This window comes from Haliotis asinina, chromosome 3 (assembly GCF_037392515.1).
Source record: "Haliotis asinina isolate JCU_RB_2024 chromosome 3, JCU_Hal_asi_v2, whole genome shotgun sequence".
NCBI lineage: Eukaryota > Metazoa > Mollusca > Gastropoda > Lepetellida > Haliotidae > Haliotis > Haliotis asinina.
Window position 1 is genome coordinate 68,322,730 of NC_090282.1, and position 10,231 is coordinate 68,332,960.

General features: G+C 39.4%; 1 protein-coding gene across 1 annotated transcript in view; it reads right to left on the bottom strand.

Moving 5' to 3' along the window:
• The window catches only part of LOC137278359 (uncharacterized), a 46,172-nt gene extending 36,629 nt beyond the window's left edge, over positions 1-9,543 (bottom strand). The window contains exons 1-2 of the mRNA XM_067810649.1: positions 9,418-9,543; positions 6,700-6,782 (exon numbers count right to left, since the gene is read on the bottom strand). The gene's annotated coding sequence lies outside the window, so the exon portion shown is untranslated. The remainder of the gene's footprint in view (positions 1-6,699; positions 6,783-9,417) is intronic.
• Positions 9,544-10,231: the final 688 nt, after the last annotated feature.

Consider the following 10,231-nt stretch of genomic DNA (forward strand, 5'->3'; position numbering starts at 1 on the left):
GGACTAACCTCACACTTACAATACTTGAAGGTTGCTACAAGGACTTATTTCACACTTGCCATACTTGTAGGTTGATACAATGACTTATTACACACTTACGATACTTGTAAGTTGTTACAAGGACTTATTGCACAATAACAATATATGTAGGTTGTTACCAGGTCTAACCTCACACTTACAATACTTGTAGGTTGTTACAAGGGCTTATTTCACACTTGCCATACTTGTAGGTTGTTACCACGTCTAACCTCACACTTACAATACTTGTAGGTTGTTACAAGGGCCTATTCCACGCTTACAACACTACTAGGTTGTTACCGGGTCTAACCTCACACTTACGATACTTGTAGGTTGTTACAAGGGCTTATTTCACACTTGCCATACTTGTAGGTTGTTACCACGTCTAACCTCACACTTACGATACTTGTAGGTTGTTACAAGGACTTATTTCACACTTGCCATACTTGTAGGTTGTTACAAGGACTTATTTCACACTTGCCATACTTGTAGGTTGTTACAAGGGCTTATTTCACACTTGCCATACTTGTAGGTTGTGACAAGGACTTATCTTATACTTAAAATACTTGTAGGTTGTTACAAGGACTTATTGCACACTTGCCATACTTGTAGGTTGTTACAAGGGCCTATTCCACGCTTACAACACTACTAGGTTGTTACCAGGTCTAACCTCACACTTACGGTACTTGTAGGTTGTTACAAGGACTTATTTCACACTTGCCATACTTGTAGGTTGTTACAAGGACATATTGCACACTTACAATACTTGTAGATTGTTACGAGGATTTATTTTACACTTACAATACTTGTAGGTTGTTACAAGGACTTATCTTATACTTAAAATACTTGTAGGTTGTTACAAGGACTTATGCACACTTACAATACTTGTAGGTTGTTACAAGGACTTATTGCACACTTGCCATACTTGTAGGTTGTTACAAGGACATATTGCACACTTACAATACTTGTAGATTGTTACGAGGATTTATTTTACACTTACAATACTTGTAGGTTGTTACAAGGACTTATCTTATACTTAAAATACTTGTAGGTTGTTACAAGGACTTATGCACACTTACAATACTTGTAGGTTGTTACAAAGACTTATTGCACACTTTCAATACTTGTAGGTTGTTACAAGGACATATTGCACACTTACAATACTTGTAGATTGTTACGAGGATTTATTTTACACTTACAATACTTGTAGGTTGTTACAAGGACTTATCTTATACTTAAAATACTTGTAGGTTGTTACAATGACTTATGCACACTTACAATACTTGTAGGTTGTTACAAGGACTTATTGCACACTTGCCATACTTGTAGGTTGTTACAAGGACATATTGCACACTTACAATACTTGTAGATTGTTACGAGGATTTATTTTACACTTACAATACTTGTAGGTTGTTACAAGGACTTATCTTATACTTAAAATACTTGTAGGTTGTTACAAGGACTTATGCACACTTACAATACTTGTAGGTTGTTACAAGGACTTATTGCACACTTGCCATACTTGTAGGTTGTTACAAGGACGTATTTGACACTTACAACACTACTAGGTTGTTACCAGGTCTAACCTCACACTTACAATACTTGTAGGTTGTTACCAAGGACTAACCTCACACTTACAATACTTGTAGGTTGTTACACGGACTTATGGCACACTTGCCACACTTGTAGGTTGTTACAAGGGCCAATTCCACGCTTACAACACTACTAGGTTGTTACCAGGTCTAACCTCACACTTACAATACTTGTAGGTTGTTACAGGGACTTATCTCACTCTTACAATACGTGTTAGGGTGTTACAAGGACTTATCTTATACTTAAAATACTTGTAAGTTGTTACAAGGACTTATTGCACACTTACAATACTTGTAGGTTGTTACAAGGACTTATTCCACACTTTCAATACTTGTAGGTTGTTACAGGGACTTATATCACACTTACAATACGTGTTAGGGTGTTACTATGACCTACATCACTCATACGAGAGTAGTAAGTTATCAGGTTGCAATGGGGCTTGAGCTCTCACAGACAACGCTATTTTGCTCATTGATGCAACAAGATTCCAATGCTTTTTCGGTATTTGCATGCGTAACGACCATCCTAGCGTGTGAACCGGACACCTAAATTTGCAGTGTTAGGAGAGTTTTATCATTACCTATCTCTCACATATGAGACTTGCAGGTTGTTATCAGGTTGCAATGGGGCCTGATCTCCCAAAGATAGTGTGACTTGTTGGAAGTCTGCTCCCACTTTCAACAAAACCAGCGTTTTGGGTGGATTTGAATTGCATGCCTAACGAACCTCCTAGCTTGTCAACTCGACTTGATGAAGAACATGCAATATACATTATACGTTAGCATGTACGAAGTATGTGGAAATATGGAAATATTTGGTCTAACACCTGTGGCGTTTCTACATTCAGTCAAAGAGTCTTGACGCTGAGACAGAGGTCAAAGAAGGATGCTGAAAGACACTCAGTGGAACACATGTGATCATCATGGTAGACTGACTTTGTACAATTGATTGTACATGGCAAAAAAAGGCAATTGGTCTGACTGATCCAGTAAACAAAAAATATCACAGTCGCTGGTACAATGCTAACGACTTGACATTAAGCATATAACACATGTTCATACGAAATCATGATAAACACACCATAGCAATATATCTGAAATTACAGATACGTTGAATACTGACCTAAAACCGCCTGGTTGTATAGACGGTTCCTGAAGTACAAGCCGTATGTGTATGTTGAGATGTACCCCTGATGACGATGATGAATAGTTTCATTAAGCTATTAAAGCCCTTTAGCTTGTTTTCAATGTGGGATCCTTTTACAACATCGCAACAATGCATACATCTAAATTCATTCTAGATAAAAACTTCGATAGGTTTACTATCAGTACAGGGTAACACCACGCGCCCAAACGAAACAAAAACTCAATAAAAAGACTACAGTAATACCCACAGTTCTCGAACAAATTCCATACCCATTAGGCAAGTTAGTCCCGTAACCACAAATAAGATGTGAATGAGACAGATATGTCTGGTTAGCTATTCCCGAAACGTTCGTGGCCCTAAGAACTTCTTAAGCCTATTCTTAACACATTGGCTACGACAAAAAGTAAGAATTCTTATTGATACGAACGTTTCAAAAATAGGGGCCCTCGAAGCATCGAATCCGAAAGGAATATAATATACACAAACAGCAAAACATACATTAACGTCAACACGTATAGTTCACCCTTTTCCTTGAGAATCAACGTCCTTGACATATATATTGTGGTATCTATCTTCCAATGTTTCAGATGTCTTGTTGTCCGAAGTTTTTCTCACCACGAATGGATATCGGTCCTGGAGTAAATGGCAAGGGAGCCTTGCTCTGCAATAAGAAGGAACATCCATTTCCATTCTGTGGTCATACGAGTTTGAAAAGCACATGTCGATGTCATAGGTCACTTGTAAGAACTCTCTCGTCTTCTGAGGTGCAGGTAACATCATTCCCATGAATGGTCTCTTGATAAGAGGAAACACTATATCTTTATTAAATTTCTTTTTGGCTTCTCTAGCATCTTGAATATATGTGGGATATTCCACATAGAAGAATATGTCAACGAATGGCCAGTTCCACGGTTTTTTGGCCGCTTTGGGTGAATCTTTATGATATACTTTCCACGTGGTGTTCCACCCAGTGTAATGCTCATATTCTTGTGGAAGAGACTGCAGTGTTTTCAAGAGTGCCGCCCTGTCGTTGTTGCTGACGATGATGTCCAAGTCGTCGTCCCAAGGAATCAATCCGTGGTGGGAGTAGGATCCAAGAAGCGCCCCTGCGTACAGGAAATATGTAACATTTTTCGACACCCTTTCACTAAAGATTTGTATTAGATCCTTAAATTTATTCTTTTCTTCTTCCGATATCCTTTCAAAAAATAACGACATGGCTCGATGGAAATTTAAATCCTTACGGTCACTGTGCCACTGTGGGACATGACCGGGCCTTCCCTTTCCGATACAGCTCGCTAGCAGGTCACGAGTTAAATAGGCGTACAGGAAGTATGTACTACAACAGAAGGTCAAGGTCACACATACTAACATTCCTTTTTTAGACGTCATGATTGAGTCAGACTCATGCGTTTCCACTATCTTTTTACACTCGAGGTCAGGCTGTTCTCATTCTGTGTTCTTTTGTCAGATTCCAGTGTTCCCTGAAAATAAGGAAGTACATCATGGTGCATACTGAGTTGATCACTTTTCTGAAATCGAGCATATTTTATCATTGATTCTATCATTTTATCAATCAAACTGCACTTACACAAAGCAGTGCCTTCACAATAACCACCCACATGAGCCACTAGATCCCATTTCATTGACAACATATCGTCTACACCAATGTTGTTGATATGTCACACAGTAGATTATATTCTTCATACTGTCGATAATAAATATTTAGCACAATATAGGGGACGGCTATATCGTGCTTTTTGTCGATCTTATGGCAATGTTCGATTCTGTTGACAGAAACAGTTTACTTTACAAGACGTGGCTTGGAAATGAGAAAGGAAAGATGTTCTCCTTGCTTAAGGAGTCATGTGTCTCACTTACACCTCTTTTTTGAATGCATGTATGGAGTACGTCAAGGATGTCATCTACCTCCATTTTTGTTCACCTTTTTTGTCAATGATCTAGTTGAATATTTGTCTGCTGATAATCAGAGGTGTATCAATTTAGACTTTATTGAACTGTTTACTCTGATGTTTTTATTCTATTTGATAGTACAGTTCCTCGGCTGCAGAGGAGAACTGATAAGTTAAATACTTATTGTAACAAATGGAACCTTAAGATAAACATTGACAAGACTAAAATTGTTCCTTTTAGAAAGTCTTGGTAGACTTAGGAAATATGAAAAATTCATTTTAAATGGAATTCCTTTAGAGATAGTATCATCATATAGATATCTCGGCGTTCATTTCTCTTGCTCTGGAAATTGGTGTCAAACTAAAGAGAAATTAGCAGAACAAGCTTGGAACGCACTGTCTATTGTTAGATAGTCTATGAAAAAAATCACAAATTTACCATTGAAGGTCTTATTACATATATTTGATGTTAAAATTCTTACAATCTTGATGTATGGTTCTGAAATGTGGGGTTTTCATTCGTCACCAAGTATACAAAATGTTCATGATAAGTTCTGTATGCAAATTCTTCACCTAACTATCGCTTCTCCGAACATCATTACACGTGGTGAAATTGGTCTTTATTCTCTGAAGGGTAATGCTTACTATAAAATTGTGAAATGCTTGACCAGGCTAATAAACCAAGATAAGAATATTATTTTGTGTAAAGCATATAAATATCAGTACCGCTTAGCTGAACAGAATCTTGATTGTTGGGCTTTGAGATTTAAGAAACTTCTCTTCATCTATGGTTTTGGAAATGTTTGAGTTGATCACCAAATTACAAATGTTAGCAATTTCCTTATACAATTGAAGCAGAGGTGTATTGATATTGATCTTCATAAGTGGTCTTCAGATCTTGATAAATATACCTCGATTTTTCAGACAAATAAAAATGAATATTAGTGCTTTTAATGTGAAGGTATATTGTATCATCCTCTGTAGATTTCGCTATTCAATTCATATGTTAATGGCTGAACATGGAAGACATTTAAATCCTGCACGTAACAAACGTTTGTGTCCCTTGTGTATTATTCCTACGATCAAATCTGAATACCATTTTTGCCTTGAGTGTCCATTTTATGACGATCTGAGAGCATCTCTCATACCACGTTCTTATCATGCATATCCTTCCGAAAACATCTTGCTAGTTCTATTGTTTACTTCTCAGAATAATAACGTTATAAACAACCTTGCTAAAGATATACTTTTAGCTATGAAAAACGTATGAAATACTTTGTATCCAGCTGATCTTGTATTCACAAATATGCATCTACCTGCTGCTGATATGGAACAAATACATATGACTGCTTGTAGCAGGAGAAACACCGGCGGTGACGGTGTCCTTGTCACCAAACACTCATATACCTTACGCACAATATGCTTTGCAGTAAGAGGTACGAGCCATGCTAAACTATATAATGAGACAAAATCGATCTGCGCAATGGGGAACTGATGAAGAGTCAACCAAGTCAGCGAGCTCGACCACCTGATCCCCTTAGTCACCTCTTACAAGCATGGGCTACTGAAGGCCAATATTCTAATACGGACCTTCATCAGTGATACTAATATGTACCTGCTGGTGACAGGGCAAATATATATTTAGGATTCCCCTTAGTCACCTCTTACAAGCATGGGCTACTGAAGGCCAATATTCTAATCCGGACCTTCATCAGTGATACTAATATGTACCTGCTGGTGACAGGGCAAATATATATTTAGGATAACATGTCCCTGTGGCCTTATTTCTGAAGGTGTACAGTGAAACAATTGGGGATCTCGCACATGATCCTCCTTTTTACCACACCTCCGTCACGTTCACCAGTTATATTAAGAAGATAAATTCCAGATCATGTGGAGAATGGGTGGAGCACAGGTCACGTCTACATAAGACTTCAGTCAGTTTAAATTATGCATGATGAACAGTGAACTGATGATACGGTAAGTAATTAATGGGAAATAAAACGGCGAGGGTGGGAGGACACCATACCTGATGGGGAGACGCAACGCCAATACCCATGTTATCTTGTTATCCCAGTCAAGGCTCTTGGCGCTCTTTCGCCACCATGTCAACTGTAAAAGATAAATCATAGAGATATATATTATGCGAGGTAGAATTACCCTTGCGCAACGAAAACGTGCGTGAGAGACAGAGGGAGTGAGCGTGTGAGAAAGAGAGAGTGAATGTGTGTGAGAGTGTTTGCTTGTGTGTGTGAGAGAGTGTGCGTGAGTGTGTGAGTGTGTGAGAGAGAGAGAGAAAGAGAGAGAGAGAAAGAGAGAGAGAGAGAGAACCTATAGAGCAGCTCTTAGGTTGGGAACAGTTCAGCTATTTATATGCATGTTTTGTATGAGAAGTAATATGAGCGGCCACGGGGTTCAGGGGGAGACGCCTAAAAATCAATCTATTTCATTCGCCATGCAAGTCTTTTAAGAAAAACAGTGGCGACCTATATTGAGATGTTCTTAGCAGACAGTTACACTGAGTACAATATCATCTCATGCCACGACAGAATGACTAATTCGATTCGGCATCAGATCCCCGTTGCTGCTCAAATTTGCTGCATTGGGCGGTTTCATCGTAAAAGCAGATACGTCCTTATTGATCAGGCAGGAATAAGGTTGCCAAGCAACGCTCGCTTTCTCCTACTCTCGGCCGCATTCACGCAAGAGCTTTGTCGGAATTATACGAACTGACCAGTTTGCGCCTGTAACAATGCGTCAAATCAATATTACTAAGGAGCTTGCATGTCTCCCCATTACAGATTTTCGGCGATTATGATCCTTCGTTGTCAGCATGGTGTTCTTTGATGGCACTGCTAGAGACAAACACTCATGTACCGTATTGATCAATATAGTTGCCCCTGAACTTCACTTGTGGTAAAAGGCTCTCCATTTTATCATACATTATCAGAACGTTAAAAGATACAGACGGTCCTGTCCATATAGCATCACCACATACTGACGGTCCTGTTTACATAGCATCACCACATACAGAGGGTTCTGTCTATATAGCATCCCTACATAGAGGCGGCCCTGATTATATAGCATCATCACATCCAGATGGTCCTGTCTATATAGCATCACCACATACAGAGGGTTCTGTCTATATAGCATCCCTACATACAGGCGGCCCTGATTATATAGCATCACCACATCCAGATGGTCATGTCTATATAGCATCACCACATACAGACTATTCTGTCTACACAACTTCACAACATACAGATGGTCCTGTCTAATAACATCACCACATACGATGGTCTTGTCAATATCGCATCACCACATAAAACTGTTCTGTCTATATAGCATCACCACATACAGACTATACCACCTGGATAGCATCATTACATACAGACATTTCTGTCTATTTAACATCACTACCTACACAAGGTCCTGTCTATATAGCATTACCACATACAGACAGATAGCCCTGTCTACATGGCATCACATCATAGATACGGTCCTGTCTATACAGCGTCACCACGTTCAGATGGTCCTATCTCTACAGCGAGACCACGTACAGATGGTCCTGGCTAGATAGTTTCACATACAGGCGGCCCTGTTTAAACAGCATCCCAACTTACATCCTGCATTACCGTATCACCACAAGGTACACGCACTGAAATTGTTGTCCCTGTAAATTGTCTGAAAATGTAGACTGAAAATTGCTGAACTGTTTCAGCAAACTGTTGGAGTGCACGGAGGTCACTGTAATAATCTGTGTGGAAATGATGCTATCAGTGAAAGGTTAACGCCCATGAAAAGGTATATACAGAGATTAAACAACGCACATACATTATCAGTAGGTCATTAACTAGACGCGTAGATTTCAAGATGATACGACATTGCAGACAATATCAAATATAATCATCCAAATCCCACATGTGTTACCAGAGCCCGATCTGTTGAAATGTACTCAAATAACATTTTATTCAGTTCCAGAGCTAATGGCTTAATTTCACGATCTTTGGGTGCATATGTGCAAGCTTTGCCATCCGGAACCGGACTGTTATGTTAAAATAGCTATGGGGATTTCATCTGTGGTATGAGCTACTGGTTCAGTATCAAAATGCTGTGTATAAGTTCAGAGTAAAGACTAACTAAATTCATCAGAAATATATAAATATAGTGCTGTATTCATGCACAGGAATAATGATGACCTGTTGACATTGGAACTCCGTGGAAGCAGATTTACACACAGCTACGTCAAACACAAACCTACGAACATGTAATCTCGTATATTCACAGCAACCGCCAAGTTAGTGTGAGGTTTAAGCTTCATCTCTGTCCGGAATCAATAATTTTTGGAACATGACGATAAATTTTATCGTCTTCTATTGAGTATCATATCTGTTGGCAGAGTGACTGCACACACAATCAATGGGGACGGATTCGTTCGTGGGAGTAGGAGAGACAATACACCTTGCATATTCATGAAAGGGTCAAGTGTAATATTGGCAACGTACCCTCCAGCCTCTATGACATAAACCAACAATGGTGCCGCCCCCAATTCTTGAGTTAATGGTTGAAACACGGCGTTCTTTGCAGCAGGATTGCAAACTACACTCTTGTCAGAGACACTAACAGTACTTTAATACAAATGTGTTAAATACGTAATTGAATGTATAAGAAGAATAATTAATAAAATATGCAGTTATTGGGGGATATATGAGTGAAATGTCGGGGAGTTATTGAAAGACAGGCTTACCTTATGTGGGTCGGACGATGGGGACACTATAGATCAGTCTGCTTGTGCATCTGCATGATGAGTAAAGCTCTGAGAAGTGCCATGGCCAAGCTACTCACGGCAGTGCGGTTTCCCCAAAGACTTCTCACTGAGTATTGACAGACGCGGCCTTTAAACGAATGTCGCGGCGATATCTTCCATGTTCTGGCGTGTGTGTGAAGGTCGGACAGCCTGGTGCGTTTGGGCGCCGATAACAGATGTGGAGCGTTTGTGTACAGTTGATACAAATGACTTCTTAGTGGGTGTTTGTAAGAAGGCTAAGTCAATATTCAGGGCTATGATCTGATTTGTACAGATGGTTGAGTTTTGAGTTCAGTAGCTTTATTCAGTGAAGGTTCTAGTTCGGAAAAGCATAAATATGCATATGTTACTTTATATTGTAATGTGTGCTTGTTGTCTTGAAGGTAGCCATAAATGATAGGTAACCGTATATGATATTCATGCTGTTAGTTTGTCAGTTGTGTGTTCCTGTGGTGATGATTGTGTTTGTGTGTAGAGATCGTATTGTGTTGTGTTCGTCTTGAAAAAGAGATATGTTGCGTCGGTGTGAATGCAGCTCTCCGTTTCTTGACCAGTGTTAGTATGGAGATTGAAGTGTTGCGATTGGCTGGAATGTGTCTATTAAACACAAATGTAGATGACAATATGTGGGTTAACCCCTGTACAGCTTGGATTGTATGGTTAGGAGGAGATGGCAATCTGAGGGTTAACCCGGCAGTTCCTCGTTTGCAGCTTGGATGGTATGGTTTACAGATGACAATATGAGAGTTAACCC